We start from the raw sequence: 24,787 nt of genomic DNA, 5'->3' as shown, positions 1-24,787 counted from the left end.
TCCTGTTCCGCTTGGCGGAGTTTTTGAGGATAAGGCATTTTGGCTTTGTATTCCTCAACCTTAGTTGCTGCAGATTTATTACCTATAGAAGTGAGTTGGGAAGCCTTTTTAGAAGGGTTGTTATCAACACTTGTATGTGTCTGATCCCCCACTGGCATTTGAATGCCAGGGGTGGAAGCTGGAGTGGCGTTAGACGCCAGCTCCTTGCCTGTTTCTGGCGTCTGAACGCCAGAACTGTGCTCCCCTTGGGCGTTCAACGCCAAGTCCTTGCTTGTTTCTGGCGTTGAACGCCAGGAATGAGCATGGTCTGGGCGTTCAGCGCCAGTATTATTCCTCTCTGGGCTCTGATTGTCCTCAGAGGGATTTTAGTTAGCCATTTGTTTATTTCTTGGCTTCTTGCTCCCTTGAAGTGAGGTATTTAATGTTTTCCCACTTCTTAATTGAACTGCTTGGCATTCTTCTGTTATTTGTTTTGACAGTTACTTTTCTGTTTGCTTCAACTGTACTTCCATATTCATATTAGCCATTCTTGTTTCTTGTAATACCTCCTTGAACTCGGCTAGCTGTTTTGTTAGAAAGTCTAATTGCTGGTTAAATTCATTAGCCTGATCTACAGGACTGAGTTCAGCAGTTACTGTTTTAGCTTCTTCTTTCATGAAAGATTCACTGCTTAGGTACAGATGTTGATTTCTGGCAACTGTATTAATAAGCTCTTGAGCTTCTTCAATTGTTTTTCTCATATGTATAGATCCACCAACTGAGTGATCTAGAGAAATCTGAGCTTTTTCTGTAAGCCCATAGTAGAAGATGTCTAATTGCACCCACTCTGAAAACATTTTAGAGGGGCATTTTCTCAGCATCTCTCTGTATCTCTCCCAAGCATCATAAAGAGATTCATTATCTCCTTGTTTGAAGCCTTGGATGCTCAGCCTTAGCTGTGTCATCCGTTTTGGAGGAAAATAGTGATTCAGGAATTTTTCTGACAGCTGTTTCCATGTCTTTATGCTGTTCTTAGGTTGGTTATTTAACCACCTCTTAGCTTGATCTTTTACAGCAAATGGAAACAGTAATAATCTGTAGATATCCTGGTCTACTTCCTTATCATGTACTATGTCAGCAATTTGTAAAAATTGTGCCAAAAACTCTGTAGGTTCTTCATGTGGAAGACTGGAATACTGGTAGCTTTGCTGCACCATGATAATGAGCTGAGGATTCAACTCAAAGCTACTAACTCCAATGGAGGGTATACAGATACTACTCCCATATAAAGCAGTAGTGAAGTTAGCATATGACCCCAGAGTCCTCCTGGACTGTTCATTTCCACTTAGTTCCATGATGGAGCAAGGGAGATGGTATAGATGTTGATATTGTCTATTTTATTTAATTTATTATATAAAGAAAATTGATTTTCGAAATAATAAAATACAATAAAATAAAAATCGAAATAAAAATAAAAAAATAAATAAAGAAAATTAAAAATTAAAAATTTGAAAACTTTTATGAAGATTTTCAAAAATTTGAGGAGAGAGAAAGTGGTTAGGATATTTTTGAAAAAGATATTTTTATTTTTATTTTTTTTAAAACTTAAAAAAAGATAAGAATTGAAAAATTTTGAAAATGAAATCTGAATTTTTTATATAAAAATTTCGAAAATCTAGTTTAAAATTAGTTAGAAAAGATATTTTTTTTGAATTTTGAATTTTATGATGAAAGAGAAAAACACACAAAAGACACAAGACTTAAAATTTTTAGATCTAATGCTCCTTATTTTCGAAAATTTTGGAGGGAAAACACCAAGGAACACCAAACTTAAAAATTTTAAGATCAAAACACAAGAAATACTCAAGAACACCTTGAAGATTCACAAGAACACCAAGAACAAAAGAGAGAACACCAAACTTAAAATTTTTAGAAAACCAAGATAAATTTTCGAAAATTAAAGAAAGATCAACAAGAAAACACCAAACTTAAAGTTTGGCACAAGATTAAATCAAGAAAAATTATTTTTGAAAAAAAAAAGATTTTAAAAAGAAGATACCCAATTGCCAAGAACATAAGCCAACGCTCTAACCAACTGAGCTAAAAATGTAACGTGTTTTAAAGATGTATTATCTTTATAGATAAGAATAATTTTTTTTGAAAACTAATGTTTTGAAAAAGCACAAGAAAAACAAGAAAAGACACGGAACAAGACAAACCAAAGATCAAACAAGAAAAATTGACAAGAACATGCAATTCGAAAAATTAAGAGACAAGAAAAAACATGCAATTGACACCAAACTTAGAACAAGACACTAAACTCACGAAAATTAGAAATTGATAAAGAAAAATAATATTTTTTTTTTTGAAAAATTTTTAAAAAGGGAATAAAGGACTCAGAATTTAATGACTCTATAACAACAAAAATAAATTACTCCTAATCTAAGCAACAAAATAAACCTTTAGTTATTCAAACTCGAATAATCCCCGGCAACGGCGCCAAAAACTTGGTGCACGAAATTGCAATCACACTATTGCAACCCGCACAACTAACCAGCATGTGCACTGGGTCGTCCAAGTAATACCTTACGTGAGTAAGGGTCGATCCCACGGAGATTATTGGTTTGAAGCAAGCTATGTTTATTTTATTATTCTTAGTCAGGATATTAATTAAAATTATCAGTTGGAATTATTAGAAAAATAAAAGAGTGTGAAATAGTTACTTGTTGTGCAGTAATGGAGAATATGTTGGGGTTTTTGGAGATGCTTTATCCTCTGAATCCCTGCAACATAATGCTTACTCACTTTCATAAATGCAAGGCTCCTTCCATGGCAAGCTGTATGTAGGGAATCACCATTGTCAGTGGCTACCTCCCATCCTCTCAGTGAAAACGGTCCAGATGCTCTGTCACAGCACGGCTAATCAGCTGTTGGTTCTCGATCATGTTGGAATAGGATCCATTGATCCTTTTGCGTTGTCATCACGCCCAGCAATCGCGAGTTTGAAGCTCGTCACAGTCATTCAATCCTTGAATCCTACTCGGAATACCACAGACAAGGTTTAGACTTCCCGGATCCTCAAGAGTGGCCGCCATCAGTTCTAGCTTATACCACGAAGATTCTGATTAAGGAAGCTAAGAGATACTCATTCAATCTGATGTAGAACGGAGGTGTTTGTCAGACACACGTTCATGGATTGAGGAAGGTGAAGAGTGTCACGGATCATCACCTTCTCCATAATTAAGCGCAAATGAATATCTTAGATAGGAACACGCATGTTTGAAAGGAGAAACAGAAACAATTGCATTAATTCATTGAGACGCTGCAGAGCTCCTCACCCCCAACAATGGAGTTTAGAGACTCATGCCATCAAAGTGTATAAAATTCAGATCTGAAAATGTAATGAGGTACCAAGTAATCCTCTAAAAGTTGTTTTAAATAGTAAACTAGTAGCCTAGGTTTACAGAGAATAAGTAAACTAAGATAATTGGTGCAGAAATCCACTTCTGGGGCCCACTTGGTGTGTGTTGGGGCTGAGACTAAAGCTTCTCACGTGCTTGGGCTGTTTCTGGAGTTGAACGCCAGGTTGTAACGTGTTTTGGGCGCTGAACTCCAACTTGTAACCTGTTTCTGGCGCTGGACGCCAGACAGCAGCATGAAACTGGCGTTGAACGCCAGTTTACGTCATCTATCTTCACGCAAAGTATGGACTATTATATATTTCTAGAAAGCCCTAGATGTCTAATTTCCAATCCAATTGAGAGCGCGTCAATTGGACTCATGTAGCTCCAAAAAATCCATTCCGAGTGCAGGGAGGTCAGGATCCAACAGCATCAGCAGTCCTTTTTCAGCCTAACTCAGATTTTTGCTCAGCTCCCTCAATTTCAGCCAGAAAATACCTGAAATCACAGAAAAACACACAAACTCTTAGTAAAGTCCAGAAATATGATCTTTACCTAAAAACTAATAATATTCTACAAAAACTAATTAAAACATACTAAAATCTACATGAAATTACCCCAAAAAAGCGTATAAAATATCCGCTCATCAACGTGCACGCGTGGCTGATAAACCCATATTTCATGAGTTCTTTTGTGCTTGATTTGAGTGATTTATATAATCCTTCACCTACTTATTCACATTAATTGCATGGTTTTACTTTCCCTTCCTTATTATGTCATATTGTGAAAAACATGTTTCCTAAGCTTTGAAAATTAATTATTTTAATTACCTTTATTTTCATTCGATGCCGTGATTAGTGTGTTGAGTAGTTTCAGATTTTCTAAGGCAGAATGACTTAAAGGGTGAAAAAGGAAACATACTGAAAGGAAAGGAGAAAGCAGAAAACGGAGCTTTAAGGAAACTGGTATCCACGCAATCGCATGGACGACGCGATCGCGTGCCAAGTATGAATCAGCAGCGACGCGGCCTCATGACTGACGCGACCGCGTGCCTTAAGCAGAACGCACATGACGCGGCCGCATGACTGACGCGACCGCGTGGCAAGGAAAAGCTTCGAATGACGCGACCGCGTGACCCACGCGGACGCGTGACAGAGGCCGCGCACCAGAAAATTACAGAACACACCCCAGCGAGTTCTAAAGCTCTTTTTGGTCCAAATCCAAGCCCAGACAGCATAGACCAGGGGTTATGAAGTGAGGGAATGCATCCATTCAGGCAGCGCGTAATTTTAGTTTTCAATGATTTAGATTTAGTCTAGAGAGAGGTTCTCTCTCTCTCTTTTAGGATTTAGGATTTCTTCTTGTTTCAAGAGTAACTCTGGATCCAGGTTTTAATTGTTCTTTTATTTTAGTTCTATAATTATTTATTCCAGCATTTGAATTGATCATTTACTTTTATAATTTGATTTATGAATTATTCCATGTTACAGATAATTATTTGAATTAATGGTATTGAGGTATTTTCAGTTTATTATTGCTCTTGTTAATTTATGGTTATCATTGTTTACAATTTGAAGATATTTTTATTATTCCAGCAATTTTACTTTTTCCCCTTTTGGTTCTGATTAAGAATTTAGTAACTCAATAGTTTTTGAACTCAACGTAATTAATAATCATTATCTTGCTAATTGAGCTGAACCTAAATAATCCCAACCTTTTCTTAGGAAATAATTAGGATTCATAGGTCAATTTAATTAGTCCCTTAACTTTCCTTTGCCCTGGTAAAGGTTGACCAAGTGGAGTTTAGATTCAACTTTTATTATAGTTGAGAGAGATAACTAAGTTAGACCTCTAAATTCCCTTATCGTGCCAAAAGTTGTTTTACAGTTATTTATTTATTTTTAATTGCCATTTACTTTACTTGTCATTTAAATCACTTGCTTCTCACCTTCCAAACCCCGATTACAACCTTTATAACCAATAATAAGAACATACTTCCTCGCAGTTCCTTGAGAAGACGACCCGAGGTTTGAATACTCGGTTAACAATTTTTAAAGGGGTTTGTTACTTGTGACACCCAAAACGTTTGTATGAAAGGACTTTTGAAGGTTTAGAAACTATACTTGCAACGAGGATTTATCCGCAAATTTCTAGACCACGCAAAAGTTATCTCATCAAAATGGCGCCGTTGCCGGGGAACTGCTAACGTGTGCTTTATTATTGGTTATTGTAAATATTTTTCTTTTGCTTATTTATTTATTTTCGTTTTTCCTTTTTATCTTTATTTGCTACTATGAACTCTCACCACTCTCGCTTTGAGTTTGGTTCTAATATTGTTAAAGGAAATAGAAGTTACAGCAGGAATGTGCATCAAGGTCAGACCAATCAAGGATGGATGGAACCAAGAGGATCTAATCAACCCTTTTGGCAGCAACACCCTCCGAGATATCCTGGACAAAGACCATTCTACCGCGCATACCCAGCTGAAAGACATGGTGGACAACCTTGTAACTACCAACAAGCCCCACCCCGTGCATATGAACCGTCCTTTCAACATAACCTCGAACCACCACACTCACAAGCTTCTCTTCACCATTCGCCATCATATGATCCTTCCTTACCCCAATACCAATCCAATCGATCCCAGTCATCACTACTTCCCTATGTATCATGTCTAAGTCTAGCAAACCGCGAAGCAGAGGATCGCCTAAAAGAAGTAATAACTAAATTTCAAACAACCATTCAACAACTGGAGCACGCACTAATCCAATGGGCCACTAAATGCTCAAATATACAAGGATCAACCACAGCTCCATGTGGACAACCCAATGAAGAGCGTAGCATGAAAGAAATACTAGAGACTCCAGTGGACAAGGCAGAGAATGAATTTGTACTAGAACAATTAGAAGAAGCTGTCATTGTTCAAGAAGAAGAGTTGGTTGAAGATCTAGGCAATGCTGAACTTCCTTGGGAATCCAGAATTGAGGAAAACTCCGTCCAAGATGCCACAGTTGATGCTAAGGAAAATACCGTACAATCTCCAAGGCAAGTCGTTTACAAAGAATCAGACGGAGTAATCCAAGAAGCAATTTTTCTTGATGATGATGATCACGAGTCCTGTTCTCTCAGTGATGAACTTGCATCTGCAAGTGAATTCCTTGAAATCGAAGAATCTTCCCCAAGTGAATACGAAAATGATGCAGAGGTAGATTTCTCTCAACCTCCAATCTATGACTCGAGTGATGAGGAAGACACAGAAGAATTTGACTCGGACACAGATACAATTGAGGACTCTTGCAAGGATGTGGAGGAATTCACAGAAGAGCATAAGGGAGTAAAACTTACAGAACCACCAGAAACACCTATCCCAAGGCCACTACCACCTAATACAAGCTTCAAGTGGGTACAATCCTTAACTTACAATTTTATTTATTCACTTGAATATGGTTTACTTGAAACAGATGGCCAGCTTAGAGCTCTCTGCGGCTTTAAGAGTAAGAGGGAAATGGCTCGTACTCAGAGCTGGTGCACAAGGTTCAATAAGGTTCCACGCTTCACCTCGAAGTACACGGATTGGTATCATACTCAATTGCATGGATCACGGAGAACGTTTGGTCACCACGGTGAGATTCTACTTTTTAAACCATCCGGATGGAGACATGTAGATCAGGACGGAGGCGGATTTAAAAGCAAGGCTTGGAATCCTGGAGTTTATTCTGACATTTGTCGTCCTGGGAGCCTAACAATATATTTAAAGCTGCTCAGACGCTTCACATGCCTAGTTTGGGACCCCGGAGGCTATTGACATTCCAAGCACTGGTGGAGATTTTTGGACGAATTTAAACATAAACCACCATAACAGGATACTCCTCCAATGTCCAACTTAAGGACTTTAACTAAAAGTGCTATATGGGAGACAACCCACCATGGTATGGTCGCTTCTTTTTCAATTTATTTCTTGTTAATTGCTTTCATTTTTCCTTTTTTATTTTAATTTATTAAACCTGGAATCATGCATAAGCATTCATGATAGTCATTGCATTCTGCATTTTTCATGCATAAGTGGCCGACGCGCTCGCAAAACACTCAGCACGTGACATCATTAATGAACTCATGACTGGCAATTTCTGAGAGGCTCCAGGCCCAATTCCAACTTGATTCTACATGGAAAAGACCCAGGAATTGAAGGGGGAAAGGGGGAAATCATTCATACACACTTTTTACACAATTTTAGCTAATTTTTTGTTCTTGTGTTCTAGAGAGAGAAACTCTTACCTCTCTCTAGATCTAGTTTGTTTTTATTCTCCTTTGTTAAAATTCTGAATTGGATTTTGTTAATTTCTAGTTTCAATTACTTAATTTGAGTTTTCTAGTTATAATTTTGTTTAGATCTTGTGTTGAATTTGAATTCTCTTGTTATTTCCCCTTTTCTTCTTATTTTATGAACTATGTGGATTTTGAATTTCTATTAGTGCATTGATGTTTTCCATGATTGATAGTGTTATTTGAGTTGTTTTCTATTGATATTTGTTAGTGGGTACTTGTAATTCTCAATTAATTTGCAATTTGAACATGTCTCTTGTTAGTGCATACCATGTGTTTGATGAAATATTTCCTTTGATCATGGAGTAGTCTTCTTTACTTTTGGCCTAGGCTAAGGGAATTGGGTAAACTCGAGTCATTGGATCTAATTGATTTGGTGATTTGAGAGCCATAGTGGTCAAATCGATACCCATTGACACCAATCTACTACTAAGTCAATTAGTAGTTGAATTAGGACTTATGAGTTGAGATTGATCAAGCCATTTAATGTATCTCAAGCTTAGAAGTAGACATTATACGTACTTCAAGTATAGAGGTAGACTTAATGAGTTTGGTTCCTCATAATTGTCAAGATATGGTTATTAGACAAGGATGGTGACCCCAATTCCTATGCCTAGCCAAGAGTTCCTTTTATTATTCATATTTGAAATCCAAAAATTCCAATTGCTTGATTCTTGTTATAATTAGTTAATTGTTTACTTAGTTCTAGAATAGAAGTAGATTTATATGCTCTCTTATTAGATTGAAATTATTTATGCTTGGCTTTAGTTGCTCTGACTTAGCATCTTGCAGTTTAAGGTTCCTTGCATGTTAAGTTTAGTAGTTAAAATTCTTATTTATGACTCCCAACCCCAAAATTCTAACCAATATTGATGCACATATTTTTCCATTCTCTTGAGGACGATCCGAGACCAATATTCTCGGTTACTTTATATTGGGGTTGACTTTGTGACAACCATAATTCTATATTTGATTGGTAGGATTACATGTTAGTTTAGAACTATACGTACAACGCAACTATTTTTGGTGAAATTCTAGACCAACCATATTTGCGAAGGCTCAATACTAAATAAATATAGTACTAAATTAAAGGAGTAAAGGTAGGTAGAGCCTGGACTTTTAGTGCAATCATAAGGTACTAAAAGTTAGAGTGTTACATTATGATATTAGAGAAGTCCTTCCTATAGGGCCTTGGGAGTGGACTAACTATGCTTTACTGCATAGTCTGGGTGTCTGTCATGCCTTAAACTTGTCCTAGTGACGAGAGTTTAAGTTTTATATGCATGATAGTTTGTTGATTAACGCTATTAGCTTACTATTACATACCTCATGGTATTATGTCTGGCCAACTTAACACTAATGATTTATGTATATGAAAACATTAATGTGTTATCATAGACAAAATAGAAGTAATAGATAATGCGAATCACAGGATTTGGGAACGTTAGAAGTTATGGAATTAGTTCCAGTTTGAAGTTTAATCTTTATTCATGCCACACAAACTCATGCCATCTCTTCCTTCATTGTTTTCATTGGAATTCTTTGTTTTGGATTTTCTCCTTAGAATGTGATTTATTTATTTCCCAACCATACCTTATCATTCCTGTGTACCTTTGTTTGCCTATAAATCTAATTGCCTACCTGACTTCTTTTGAATATTATCTTAGACATTGCCTATACTTTTCCTCGTAGATCTTAGTTTCTTTGATTTGAGTTTGAACTTGTTTTAATGTAACAATTTTCGAGGACGAAAAATTTTTGTAGGGTGGGAAGAATGTAACAACCTGAGTTTTTGAAAAATTAAATAACGACTTATTTATGATTTATTATATTTGTTGAGGATTTTATTCTAAGAAAATTATTTTATTAAGAGTAATTAAATAAAATTTTATGATACTTTGAATTTTGAAAGATAATTAGGAGTCATATGTATTTTTCATAATAATTGGAGTTTAAATTAACCAGAATTTTTACATAGTTTTTTATTATAATTGGATAATTGATATAATTGAAATTATAATTTTGCTAATTGAAAAATAATAAAAAGTTATAACACTTAATTTGAATAATTAATATTTTAGATTTAAACTGTATTTTATAAAATGTGATTAATATGTTTATTTTATAATCTAAAATAGAAATAATTATTTGAATTCTGTGATATATTGATAAATAGTATTTTCAATATATTTTAATGGAGTACATTTGGTTTTAAAAATTATTATTCTATCCACCAATTTTATCAAAATATCTATTATATCCTTATTCCTTTATAAAATCCCTAATTCTAACCCTAAACCCAAATTTTCGAATCAAAACCCTAATTTTCACTAACCCTAACTCACCGCTGCCATCCCCTTTCTCTTTACACACCCACACCTAAAGAATGAAGAAAAAAATCAGAAGGTAGAAATGAAGAGGGATTGAGAGAGTAAAGGCTGCGAAGAGAAGAAGGAGAAAAGAGGAGACAGAGACTACGCCGACGGCACTAGACCTCGTCGTCGCTGTCAATTTTGTCGGGAAAAGATGCGTGCAGAGGAGGAGATCTGTGGGCTAGGCTAGATATAGCCGAGGGGAAGAGAGCTGCCGTCACGTCTACTGCAGGCTCGCTGTCGTCACCATCGTGGAGTGATAGGCAAAACTGTGACTCATACTTTTCACAACTCGAACAATTCCTAGCAATGGCTCCAAAAACTTGGTGCACAATACTATGGTTCACACACATTCTTCACAACTTCACACAACTAACCAGCAAGTGCACTGGGTCGTCCAAGTAATAAACCTTACGTGAGTAAGGGTCGATCCCATGGAGATTGTTGGTATGAAGCAAGCTATAGTCATCTTGTAAATCTCAGTCAGGCGAATTCTAATGGTTATAATGGTTTTCGAATATAAAGATAAATAAAGCATAAAATAGCGATAGAGATACTTATGTAATTCATTGGTGGAAATTTCAGATAAGCGCATGAAGATACTGTGTTCGTTCTGAATATTTGCTTTTCTACTGCTTTCATCTAATCATTCTTACTCCTTTCCATGGCAAGCTGTATGTTGGGGGATCACCGTTGTCAATGGCTACCGTCTGTCCTCTAAGTGAAAATGGTCTAGGTGCGCTGTCACCGCACGGCTAATCATCTGTCGGTTCTCGATCATGCAGGAATAGGATTTACTATCCTTTTGCGTTGTCACCACACCCTACAGTCGCGAGTTTGAAGTTCGTCATAGTCACTCAATCCCTGAATCCGACTCGGAATACCACAGACAAAGTTTAGACTTTCCAGATTCTGAAGAATGCTGCCAATGAATTCTAGCTTATACCACGAAGATTCTAATTAAGGAATCCAAGAGATATTCATCCAAGCTTATTTGCATGTAGAACTGAAGTGGTTGTCAGGCACACGTTCATAAGTGAGAATGGTGATGAGCGTCACATAATCATCACATTCATCAGGTTCTTGGGTGCAAATGGATATCTTAGAATAAGAATAAGCATGAATTGAATAGAAAATAGTAGTAATTGCATTAATACTCGAGGAACAGCAGAGCTCCACACCCTTAATCTATGGTGTGTAGAAATTCCAACGTTGAAAATATATAAGTGATAAAGGTCCAGGCATGGCCGAATGACCAGCCCCCAAACGTGATCAAGAGATTAATCAAAAGACTAATTCAAAGATGAAAACACAATAGTAAAAAGTTCTATTTATACTAAACTAGTTACTAGGGTTTACAGAAATAAGTTTAAGTGCAGAAATCCACTTCTGGGGCCCACTTTGGTGTGTGCTTAGGCTGAGCTTGAGCTTTACACATGCAGAGGCTTCTCTTGGGGTTAAACGCCAAGTTGTAACGTGTTTTTGGCGTTTAACTCTGGTTTGTGATGTGTTTCTGGCGTTTTACTCCAGAATGTAGCATGGAGCTGGCGTTGAACGCCTGTTTGCATCATCTAAACTCGAATAAAGTATAGACTATTATATATTACTGGAAAGCCCTGGATGTCTACTTTCCAACGCAATTAAAAGCGTGCCATTTGGAGTTCTGTATCTCCAATAAATCCATTTCGAGTGCAGAGAGGTCAGAATCCAACAGCATCTGTAGTCCTTTTTCAGCCTCCTATCAGATTTTTGCTCAGGTCCCTCAATTTCAGCCAGAAAATACCTGAAATCACAAAAAAACACAAACTCATAGTAAAGTCCAGAAATGTGAATTTTGCATAAAAACTAATAAAAACGTCCCTAAAAACAGCTAGATCCTACTAAAAACTACTTAAAAATAATGCCAAAAAGCGTATAAATTATCCGCTCATCACAACACCAAACTTAAATTGTTGCTTATTCCCAAGCAACTAAAAATAAAATAGGATAAAAAGAAGATAATATACTATAAATCCCAAAATATCAATGAATATTAGTTCTAATTAGATGAGCGGGACTTGTAGCTTTTTGCTTCTGAACAGTTTTGGCATCTCACTTTATCCTTAGAAGTTTAGAATGATTGGCATCCATAGAAATTCAGAGTTTAGATAGTGTTATTGATTCTCCTAGTTAAGTATGTTGATTCTTAAACACAGCGACTTTTATGAGTCTTGGTCGTGGTCCTAAGCACTTTGTTTTCCAGTATCACCACCGGATACATAAATGCCACAGACACATGACTGGGTGAACCTTTTCAGATTGTGACTCAACTTTGCTAAAGTCCACAGTTAGAGGTGTCCAGAGCTCTTAAGCACACTCTTTTTGCTTTGGATCACGACTTTAACCACTCAGTCTCAAGCTTTTCACTTGGACCTTCATGACACAAGCACATGGTTAGGGACAACTTGATTTAGCCGCTTAGGCCTTGATTTTATTTCCTTGGGCCCTCCGATCCTATCCATTGATGCTCAAAGCCTTGGATCCTTTTTACCCTTGCCTTTTGGTTTTAAGGGCTATTGGCTTTTTCTGCTTGCTTTTTTTCGCAAGCTTTGTTCTTTGCTGCTTTTTCTTGCTTCAAGAATAAATTTTATGATTTTTTAGATCATCAATAATATTTCTCTTTGTTCATCATTCTTTCAAGAGCCAACAATTTTAACATTCATAAACAACAAGATAAAAAAATATGCACTGTTTAAGCATTCATTCAGAAAACAAAAAGTATTGTCACCACATCAATATAATTAAACTAATTTCAAGGATGAATTCGAAACTCATGTACTTTTGTATTGGAAACATTTTTCATTTAAGAAAGGTGAAGGATTCATGGAATTATTCATAGCCTTAAGACATAGTTACTAAATACTAATGATCATATAGTAGAGACTCAAAACATAGACATATATATAGCATAAAACTAAAAAACAGAGAGATAAGAACAAGGAAGTTAAGGAATGAGTCCACCTTAGTGAGGGTGGCGCCTTCTTCTTGAAGGACCAATGGTGTTCTTGAGCTCCTCTATGTATCTTCCTTGCCTTTATTGCTCCTCCCTCATAGCTCTTTGATCTTCTCTAATCTCATTGAGAATGATGGAGTGCTCTTGGTGTTCCACCCTTAATTGGTTCATGTTATGACTCAATCCTTCTAGAGAAGTATTGAGTTGTTCCCAATAGTTGTTTGGAGGAAAATGCATCCCTTGAGTTATTTCAGGGATTTCTTGATGATGAGCTTCCTCATGCGTCTCTTGAGATCCATGAATGGGCTCTCTTATTTGCTCCATCCTCTTCTTAGTGATGGGCTTGTCTTCTTCAATGGGGATATCTCCTTCTATGACAACTCCAGCTAAGTTGCATAGATGGCAAATGAGATGAGGAAAAGCTAGCCTTGCCAAGTGGAGGGCTTTTCGGCTATTTTGTAGAGTTCTAGAGAGATGACTTCATGAACTTCTACTTCCTCTCCAATCATGATGCTATGGATCATGATGGCCCAATCCACAGTTACTTCGGATCGATTGCTAGTGAGGATGATGGAGCGTTGGATGAACTCCAACCATCCACAGGCTTAAGGTCCAGTCTTCTCAATTGAACCGGCTTGCCTTTTGAGTCTTTTTTCTATTGAGCTCCTTCCACACATATGTCCATGAGGACTTGGTCCAACCTTTGATTAAAGTTGACCCTTCTAGTATAGGGGCGTGCGTCTTCTTGCATCATAGGCAAGTTGAACACCAACCTTACATTCTCTGGACTGAAATCTAAGCATTTCCCTCGAACCATTGTAAGCCAATTCTTTGGGTTTGGGTTCATGCTTTGATCATGGTTCCTAGTGATCCATGCGTTTGCATAGAACTCTTGAACCATTAAGATTCTGATTTGTTGAATGGGATTGGAGAGAACTTCCCATCCTCTTCTTCCAATCTCTTGTCGGATCTCCAGATATTCGCCCTTTTGAGCTTAAAAGGGATCTCAGAGATCACATTTTTCTTGGCCACAACTTCATAGAAGTGGTCTTGATGGGCTTTTGAGATGAATCTCTCCATCTTCCATGACTCAGAGATGGAGGCAATTGCCTTCCCTTTCCTCTTTCTTGAGGTTTCTCTGGCCTTAGGTGCCATCAATGGTTATGGAAAAACAAAAAAACTATGCTTTTACCACACCAAACTTAGGATGTTGCTGGCCCTCAAGCAAAAGAAGAAAGAATAGAAGAAGAAGAAGAAGAAGATATGGAGGAGAGGGAGAGAGGTGTGGGTTTCGGCCAAGGGGGAGAAGAGAGGGTAGTGTTGTGTGAAAATGAAGAAGGATGGAGGGGTTTATATAGTGGCGGGAGAGGGGTTTAGGTTCGGTCATTTAGAGTGGGTTTGGGTGGGAAAGAGATTTTGAATTTGAAGGTAGGTGGGGTTTATGGGGAAGAGTGGATGGATGTGATTGGTGAAGGGGTAATGGGGAAGAGAGATTGAGGTGATTGGTGAAGGGTATAGTGTTATTGGATTGTGTGAAGAAGAGAGAAGTGGGGTAGCTGGGGATCCTGTGGGGTCCACAGATCCTGATGCGATCCTATGGGGCCCACAGATCTTGAGGTGTCAAGGATTTCTCATCCCTGCATCTTTTAGGCGTGTAAAATGCCCTCTGTATGCAATCCTGGCGTTTAACGCCAGACTGATGCTTGTTTCTGGCGTTAAACGCCCAAATGTAGCTTGTTTCTGGCATTTAACGCCAGCCTGATGCTTGTTTATGGCGTTAAACGCCAGCTTGGTGCTTGTTTCTGGCGTTAAACGCCAAACAGATGCTTGTTTCTGGCGTTTAAACGCCAGACAGCTTTTCCTCCAGGGTGTGTTTTTTCTTCTGCTATTTTTTATTCTGTTTTTAATTTTTACAATTGTTTTGTGACTCCACATGATCATAAACCTAATAAAACATAAAAGAACAATAGAAATATTAGATAAATAAAAATTGGGTTGCCTCCTAATAACTACTTCTTTAATGTCAATAGCTTGACAGTGAGCTCTCATGGAGCTTCACAGATGTTCAGAGCATGATGAGGGCCTCCCAACACCAAACTTAGAGTTTGAATGTGGGGGGCTGGTGTGCGAAATTGTGATCACTACTTTTCACAACTCAAATAATCCCTAGTAATGGCCCCAAAAACTTGGTGCTCAATACCATGGCATAAACACAACTTTGCACAACTAACCAGCAAGTGCACTGGGTCGTCCAAGTAATAAACCTTACGCGAGTAAGGGTCGATCCCACGGAGATTGTTGGTATGAAGCAAGCTATGGTCACCTTGTAAATCTTAGTCAGGCAGACTCAAATGGGTATAGTGGTAAACGCATAAAGATAAAGATAGAGATACTTATGTAATTCATTGGTAGGAACTTCAGATAAGCGTATGAAGATGCCTTCCCTTCCGTCTCTCTGCTTTCCTACTGTCTTCATCCAATCCTTCTTACTCCTTTCCATGGCAAGCTTATGCAAGGGTTTCATCGTTGTCAGTGGCTACCTCCCATCCTCTCAGTGGAAATGTTCAACGCACCCTGTCACGGCACGGCTATCCATCTGTCGGTTCTCAATCAGGCCGGAATAGAATCCATTGATTCTTTTGCGTCTGTCACTAACGCCCCGCCCTCAGGAGTTTGAAGCACGTCACAGTCATTCAATCATTGAATCCTACTCAGAATACCACAGACAAGGTTAGACCTTCCGGATTCTCTTGAATGCCGCCATCAGTTCTTGCCTATACCACGAAGACTCTGATCTCACGGAATGGCTGGCTCGTTTGTCAGGCGAGCACTCGGTTGTCAGGCGATCAACCATGCATCGTGTATCAGGAATCCAAGAGATATTCACCCAATCTAAGGTAGAACGGAGGTGGTTGTCAGTCACACGTTCATAGGTGAGAATGATGATGAGTGTCACAGATCATCACATTCATCAAGTTGAAGAACAAGTGATATCTTGGACAAAGAACAAGCGGAATTGAATAAAAGAACAATAGTAATTGCATTAATACTCGAGGTACAGCAGAGCTCCACACCTTAATCTATGGTGTGTAGAAACTCCACCGTTGAAAATACATAAGAACAAGGTCTAGGCATGGCCGAATGGCCAGCCTCCCAATGATCTAAGATAGCATAAAATGAAGATAGCTACCCCGATATATCTCAATACAATAGTAAAAGATCCTACTTATAGAAAACTAGTAGCCTAGGGTGTACAGAGATGAGTAAATGACATAAAAATCCACTTCCGGGCCCACTTGGTGTGTGCTTGGGCTGAGCAATGAAGCAATTTCGTGTAGAGACTCTTCTTGGAGTTAAACGCCAGCTTTTATGCCAGTTTGGGCGTTTAACTCCCATTTTGGTGCCAGTTCCGGCGTTTAACGCTGGAATTTCTGAGGGTGACTTTGAACGCCGGTTTGGGCCATCAAATCTTTGGCAAAGTATAGACTATCATATATTGCTGGAAAGCCCAGGATGTCTACTTTCCAACGCCGTTGAGAGCGCGCCAATTGGGCGTCTGTAGCTCCAGAAAATCCACTTCGAGTGCAGGGAGGTCAGAATCCAACAGCATCTGCAGTCCTTTTCAGTCTCTGGATCAGATTTTTGCTCAGGTCCCTCAATTTCAGCCAGAAAATACCTGAAATCACAGAAAAACACACAAACTCATAGTAAAGTCCAGAAAAGTGAATTTTAACTAAAAACTAATAAAAATATACTAAAAACTAACTAGATCATACTAAAAACATACTAAAAACAATGCCAAAAAGCGTACAAATTATCCGCTCATCACAACACCAAACTTAAATTGTTGCTTGTCCTCAAGCAACTGAAAATAAATTAAGATAAAAAGAATAGAATATACAATGAATTCCAAAAACATCTATGAAGATCAGTATTAATTAGATGAGCGGGGCTTTTAGCTTTTTGCCTCTGAACAGTTTTGGCATCTCACTCTATCCTTTGAAACTCAGAATGATTGGCTTCTTTAGGAACTCAGAATCCAGATAGTGTTATTGATTCTCCTAGTTAAGTATGATGATTCTTGAACACAGCTACTTATTGAGTCTTGGCCGTGGCCCAAAGCACTCTGTCTTCCAGTATTACCACCGGATACATACATGCCACAGACACATAATTGGGTGAACCTTTTCAGATTATGACTCTGCTTTGCTAGAGTCCCCAATTAGAGGTGTCCAGGGTTCTTAAGCACACTCTTTTTGCCTTGGATCACAACTTCATTTCTTTCTTTTTCTTTTTCTTTTTCTCTTTCTTTTTCGTTTTTTTTTTCGCCTCCTTTTTTTTTTTGTATTCACTGCTTTTTCTTGCTTCAAGAATCATTTTTATGATTTTTCAGATCCTCAGTAACATGTCTCCTTTTTCATCATTCTTTCAAGAGCCAACATTCATGAACCACAAATTCAAAGACATATGCACTGTTTAAGCATACATTCAGAAAACAAAAATATTGCCACCACATCAAAATAATCAAACTGTTATAAAATTCAAAATTCATGCAATTCTTTTCTTTTTTCAATTTAAGAACATTTTTCATTTAAGAAAGGTGATGGATTCATAGGATATTCATAACTTTAAGGCATAGACACTAAGACACTAATGATCACAAGACACAAACATGGACAAACATAAGCATTAATTTTCGAAAAACAAGAAAATAAAGAACAAAGAGATTAAAGAACGGGTCCACCTTAGTGATGGCGGCTCTTTCTTCCTCTTGAAGATTCTATGGAGTGCTTGAGCTCCTCAATATCTCTTCCTTGTCTTTGTTGCTCCTCTCTCATGATTCTTTGATCTTCTCTAATTTCATGGAGGATGATGGAGTGTTCTTGATGCTCCACCCTTAGTTGTCCCATGTTGGAACTCAGTTCTCCTAGGGAGGTGTTCAGTTGCTCCCAATAGTTTTGTGGAGGAAAGTGCATCCCTTGAGGCATCTCAGGGATCTCATGATGAGTGGGGTCTCTTGTGTGCTCCATCCTCTTCTTAGTAATGGGCTTGTCCTCATCAATAGGGGTGTCTCCCTCTATGTCAACTCCAACTGAATAACAGAGGTGACAAATGAGATGAGGGAAGGCTAACCTTGCCAAGGTAGAGGACTTGTCCGCCACCTTATAGAGTTCTTGGGCTATAACCTCATGAACTTCCACTTCTTCTCCAATCATGATGCTATGAATCATGATGGCCCGGTCTAGAGTAACTTCGGACCGGTTGCTAGTGGGAATAACTGAGCGTTGGATAAACTCCAACCATCCTCTAGCCACGGGTTTGAGGTCATGCCTTCTCAATTGAACCGGCTTCCCTCTTGAATCTCTCTTCCATTGGGCGCCCTCTTCACATATGACTGTGAGGACTTGGTCCAACCTTTGATCAAAGTTGACCCTTCTAGTGTAAGGGTGTTCATCTCCTTGCATCATGGGCAAATTGAATGCCAACCTTACACTTTCCGGACTAAAATCCAAGTATTTCCCCCGAACCATAGTAAGATAATTCTTTGGATCCGGGTTCATACTTTGATCATGGTTCTTGGTGATCCATGCATTGGCATAGAACTCTTGAACCATCAAGATTCCGACTTGTTGAATGGGGTTGGTAAGGACTTCCCAACCTCTTCTTCGGATCTCATGTCGGATCTCCGGATATTCACTCTTTTTGAGTGAAAAAGGGACCTCGGGGATCACCTTCTTCAAGGCCACAACTTCATAGAAGTGGTCTTGATGCTCCCTTGAGATGAATCTCTCCATCTCCCATGACTCGGAGGTGGAAGCTTTTGCCTTCCCTTTCCTCTTTCTAGAGGTTTCTCCGGCCTTGGATGCCATAAATGGTTATGGAAAAACGAAAAAGCAACGCTTTTACCACACCAAACTTAAAAGGTTTGCTCGTCCTCGAGCAAAAGAAGAAAGAAGAGAGTAGAAGAAGAAGAAATGAGGAAGAAGGGAATGGCTTTTGTGTTCGGCCAAAGAGGGGGAGAAGTGGTGTTTAGGTTGTGTGAAAATGAAGGGGTGAAGAAGGGTATATATAGGGGAGGGGGAAGGGTAAGGTTCGGTCAAGTGAGGGTGGGTTTGGGAGGGAAAGTGGTTTGAATTTGAATGGTAAGGTAGGTGGGGTTTTATGAAGGATGGATGTGAGTGGTGAAGAGGAAGATGAGATTTGATAGGTGAAGGGTTTTGGGGGAAGAGGTGTTGAGGTGATTGGTGAATGGGTGAAGAAGAGAGAGAGTGGTGGGGTTGGTGGGCATTCTGTGGGGTCCACAGATCCTGTGGTGTCAAGGAAAAGTCATCCCTGCACCAAATGGCAAGCAAAATCACGTTTTGAGCCAATTCTGGTGTTAAACGCCGGGCTGGTGCCCATTTCTGGCGTTTAATGCCAGGTTCTTGCCCTTTTCTGGCGTTTAACGCCAGTCTGATGCCCCTTTCTGGCGTTAAACGCCCAGAATGGTGCCAGACTGGGCGTTAAACGCCCACCTGCTAGCCTTACTGGCGTTTAAACGCCAGTAAGTTCTTCCTCCAGGGTGTGCTATTTTTCTTCCTGTTTTTCATTCTGTTTTTGCTTTTTCAATTGATTTTGTGACTTCTCATGATCATCAACCTACAAAAAACATAAAATAACAAAAGAAAAATATATAAAATATAGCATTGGGTTGCCTCCCAACAAGCGCTTCTTTAATGTCAGTAGCTTGACAGAGGGCTCTCATGGAGCCTCACATTTTCTCAGAGCAATGTTTGGAACCTCCCAACACCAAACTTAGAGTTTGAATGTGGGGGTTCAACACCAAACTTAGAGTTTGGTTGTGGCCTCCCAACAACAAACTTAGAGTTTGACTGTGGGGGCTCTGTTTGGCTCTGATTTGAGAGAAGCTCTTCATGCTTCCTCTCCATGGTGACAGAGGGATATCCTTGAGCCTTAAACACAAAGGATTCTTCATTCATTTGAATGATCAGTTCGCCTCTATCAACATCAATCACAGCCTTTGCTGTGGCTAGGAAGGGTCTGCCAAGGATGATGGTTTCATCCATGCATTTCCCAGTCTCTAAGACTATGAAATCAGCAGGGATGTAATGGTTTTCAATCTTCACCAAAACATCCTCTACAAGTCCATGAGCTTGTTTTCTTGAGTTGTCTGCCATCTCTAATGAGATTCTTGCAGCTTGCACCTCAAAGATCCCTAGCTTCTCCATTACAGAGAGAGGCATGAGGTTTACACTTGACCCTAAGTCACACAGAGCCTTTGTGAAGGTCATGGTGCCTATGGTACAAGGTATTGAAAACTTCCCAGGATCTTATCTCTTTTGAGGTAATTTCTGCCTAGACAAGTCATCCAGTTCTTTGGTGAGCAAAGGGGGTTCATTCTCCCAAGTCTCATTTCCAAATAACTTGTCATTTAGCTTCATGATTACTCCAAGGTATTTAGCAACTTGCTCTTCAGTGACATACTCATCCTCTTCAAAGGAAGAATACTCATCAGAGCTCATGAAAGGCAGAAGTAAATCCAATGAAATCTCTATGGTCTCATTTTGAGCCTCAGATTCCCATGGTTCCTCATTGGGGAACTCAATGGAGGTCAGTGCACGCCCACTGAGGTCTTCCTCAGTGGCGTTCACTTCCTCTCCTTCCTCTCCAAATTCGGCCATGTTGATGGCCTTGCACTCTCCTTTTGGATTTTCTTCTGTGTTGCTTGGGAGAGTACTAGGAGGGAGTTCAGCAACTTTCTTGCTCAGCTGTCCCACTTGTGCCTCCAAATTCCTAATGGAGGACCTTGTTTCAGTCATGAAACTTTGAGTGGTTTTGATTAGATCAGAGACCATGGTTGCTAAGTCAGAGGGGTTCTGCTTAGAATTCTCTGTCTGTTGCTGAAAAGATGATGGAAAAGGCTTGCCATTGCTAAACCTGTTTCTTCCACCATTATTGTTGTTGAAACCTTGTTGAGGTCTCTGTTGATCCTTCCATGAGAAATTTGGGTGATTTCTCCATGAAGAATTATAGGTGTTTCCATAGGGTTCTCCTAGGTAATTCACCTCTTCCATTGAAGGGTTCTCAGGATCATAGGCTTCTTCTTCAGATGAAGCATCCTTAGTACTGCTTGGTGCATTTTGCATTCCAGACAGACTTTGAGAGATCAAATTGACTTGTTGAGTCAATATCTTGTTCTGAGCCAGAATGGCATTCAGAATATCAATCTCAAGAACTCCTTTCTTCTGATTTGCCCCATTGTTCACAGGATTCCTTTCAGAAGTGTACATGAATTGGTTATTTGCAACCATTTCAATCAGCTCTTGAGCTTCTGTAGGCGTCTTCTTCAAATGAAGAGATCCTCCAGCAGAGCTATCCAAAGACATCTTGGATAGTTCAGAGAGACCATCATAGAAAATACCTATGATGCTCCATTCAGAAAGCATGTCAGAAGGACATTTTCTGATCAATTGTTTGTATCTTTCCCAAGCTTCATAGAGGGATTCTCCATCCTTCTGTCTGAAGGTTTGGACTTCCACGCTAAGCTTACTCAATTTTTGAGGTGGAAAGAACTTTGCCAAGAAGGCATTGACTAGCTTTTCCCATGAGTCCAGGCTTTCTTTAGGTTGTGAGTCCAACCATGTCCTAGCTCTGTCTCTTACAGCAAAAGGGAATAGCATAAGTCTGTAGACCTCAGGGTCAACCCCATTAGTCTTGACAGTGTCACAGATTTGCAAGAATTCAGCTAAAAACTGATGAGGATCTTCCAATGGAAGTCCATGAAACTTGCAATTCTGTTGCATTAGAGAAACTAATTGAGGCTTAAGCTCAAAGTTGTTTGCTCCAATGGCAGGGATAGAGATGCTTCTCCCATAGAAGTCGGGAGTAGGTGCAGTAAAGTCACCCAGCACCTTCCTTGCATTGTTTGCATTGTTGTTGTTTTCGGCTGCCATGTCTTCTTCTTTGAAGATTTCTGTTAGGTCCTCTACAGAGAGTTGTGCCTTAGCTTCTCTTAGCTTTCGCTTCAAGGTCCTTTCAGGTTCAGGGTCAGCTTCAACAAGAATGCCTTTGTCTCTGCTCCTGCTCATATGAAAGAGAAGAGAACAAGAAAATGTGGAATCCTCTATGTCACGGTATAGAGATTCCTTTAGGTGTCAGAAGAAAAGAAAAATGGAAGAAAGAAGGAGAAGAATTCGACCTTTAGTCAAATAGAGTTCGAATTGTGCATTGAGAAGGAGTGGTACTCCATAAATAGAAGGATGTGAAAAGAGGGGAAGAGCTTTTTCGAAAATTAAGTTAAAGAATTTGAAAACATTTTGAAAAACACTAATTAATTTTCGAAAATAAGAGTGGGAAAGAAATCAAGTGATTTTTGAAAAAGATTTTGAAATTAGAAGTCAAAAAGATTTGATTGAAAACTATTTTGAAAAAGATGAGGTTAAGAAGATATGATTGGTTTTTTTTTTAAAAAAATATATGATTGAGAAAATATGATTTGAAAACAAATTTTAAAAAGATTTGATTTTAAAAATTAATAACTTGGCTATCAAGAAAAGATATGATTCAAACATTAAACCTTTCTCAACAGAAAAGGCAACAGACTTGAAATGTTGAATCCAATCATTAATTGATAGCAAGTATCTTTGAAAAAGGAAAGAAATTGATTTTGAAAACATTTGATTGAAAAGATATGATTTGAAAAAGATTTGTTTTTGAAAAACTTTGAAAACTTGAAAAAAAATTGATTTGAAAACAAAATCCTCCCCCTTGTGCCATCCTGGCGTTAAACGCCCAGAATGGTGCACATTCTGGCGTTTAACGCCCAATGCACTACCTTTTTGGGCGTTAAACGCCCAACCAGGCACCCTGGCTGGCGTTTAAACGCCAGTCTGTCCTTCTTCACTGGGCGTTTTGAACGCCCAGCTTTTTCTGTGTAATTCCTCTGCTGCATGTTCTGAATCTTCAGTTCCCTGTACTATTGACTTGAAAATAGAACCAAGATCAAATAAACAATGCATTGAAAGACACCAAACTTAAAATTAGACACTAGACTCAAACAAGAAACATAAAATATTTTTGGTTTTTATGATTTTGAAATTTTTTTGGGTTTTTTTTTTCGAAAATTATATGGAAATAGAAAATAAAAGTTTCAGAATTCTTAATTTGGATTCCAGGAATCATTGCAATGCTAGTCTAAGACTCCGGTCCAGGAATTAGACATGGCTTCTCAGCCAGCCAAGCTTTCAGAGAAAGCTTCGGTCCAAAACACTAGACATGGCCAATGGCCAGCCAAGCCTTAGCAGATCATTGCTCGAATAGCAAGATTGATAGAAATCAACAAGCTCTTGTGATGATTAGTTGAAACCTCGGTCCAATAAGATTAGACATGGCTTCTCAGCCAGCCAGATTTCAACAGATCATCATGAAACTCTAGAACTCATTCTTAAGAACTCTGAAGAAAAATACCTAATCTAAGCAACAAGATGAACCGTCAGTTGTCCATACACGAAACAATCCCCGGCAACGGCGCCAAAAACTTGGTGTGCGAAATTGTGATCACTACTTTTCACAACTCAAATAATCCCTAGTAATGGCCCCAAAAACTTGGTGCTCAATACCATGGCATAAACACAACTTTGCACAACTAACCAGCAAGTGCACTGGGTCGTCCAAGTAATAAACCTTACGCGAGTAAGGGTCGATCCCACGGAGATTGTTGGTATGAAGCAAGCTATGGTCACCTTGTAAATCTTAGTCAGGCAGACTCAAATGGGTATAGTGGTAAACGCATAAAGATAAAGATAGAGATACTTATGTAATTCATTGGTAGGAACTTCAGATAAGCGTATGAAGATGCCTTCCCTTCCGTCTCTCTGCTTTCCTACTGTCTTCATCCAATCCTTCTTACTCCTTTCCATGGCAAGCTTATGCAAGGGTTTCACCGTTGTCAGTGGCTACCTCCCATCCTCTCAGTGGAAATGTTCAACGCACCCTGTCACGGCATGGCTATCCATCTGTCGGTTCTCAATCAGGCCGGAATAGAATCCATTGATTCTTTTGCGTCTGTCACTAACGCCCCGCCCTCAGGAGTTTGAAGCACGTCACAGTCATTTAATCATTGAATCCTACTCAGAATACCACAGACAAGGTTAGACCTTCCGGATTCTCTTGAATGCCGCCATCAGTTCTTGCCTATACCACGAAGACTCTGATCTCACGGAATGGCTGGCTCGTTTGTCAGGCGAGCACTCGGTTGTCAGACGATCAACCATGCATCGTGTATCAGGAATCCAAGAGATATTCACCCAATCTAAGGTAGAACGGAGGTGGTTGTCAGTCACACGTTCATAGGTGAGAATGATGATGAGTGTCACGGATCATCACATTCATCAAGTTGAAGAACAAGTGATATCTTGGACAAAGAACAAGCGGAATTGAATAAAAGAACAATAGTAATTGCATTAATACTCGAGGTACAGCAGAGCTCCACACCTTAATCTATGGTGTGTAGAAACTCCACCGTTGAAAATACATAAGAACAAGGTCTAGGCATGGCCGAATGGCCAGCCTCCCAATGATCTAAGATAGCATAAAATGAAGATAGCTACCCCGATATATCTCAATACAATAGTAAAAGGTCCTACTTATAGAAAACTAGTAGCCTAGGGTGTACAGAGATGAGTAAATGACATAAAAATCCACTTCTGGGCCCACTTGGT

General features: G+C 39.0%; 1 non-coding gene across 1 annotated transcript; it reads left to right on the top strand.

The window, feature by feature from the left end:
* Positions 1-21,508: 21,508 nt before the first annotated feature.
* LOC130942370 (small nucleolar RNA R71) lies at positions 21,509-21,616 on the top strand. Its single transcript, XR_009070942.1, has one exon. It is a non-coding gene; the product is annotated as a small nucleolar RNA R71 (small nucleolar RNA).
* Positions 21,617-24,787: the final 3,171 nt, after the last annotated feature.

Source organism: Arachis stenosperma, chromosome 7 (assembly GCF_014773155.1).
Source record: "Arachis stenosperma cultivar V10309 chromosome 7, arast.V10309.gnm1.PFL2, whole genome shotgun sequence".
NCBI classification, from domain to species: domain Eukaryota; kingdom Viridiplantae; phylum Streptophyta; class Magnoliopsida; order Fabales; family Fabaceae; genus Arachis; species Arachis stenosperma.
Note: the sequence above shows the minus strand (reverse complement) of the source record. Positions and strands in the feature narration are given on the sequence as shown.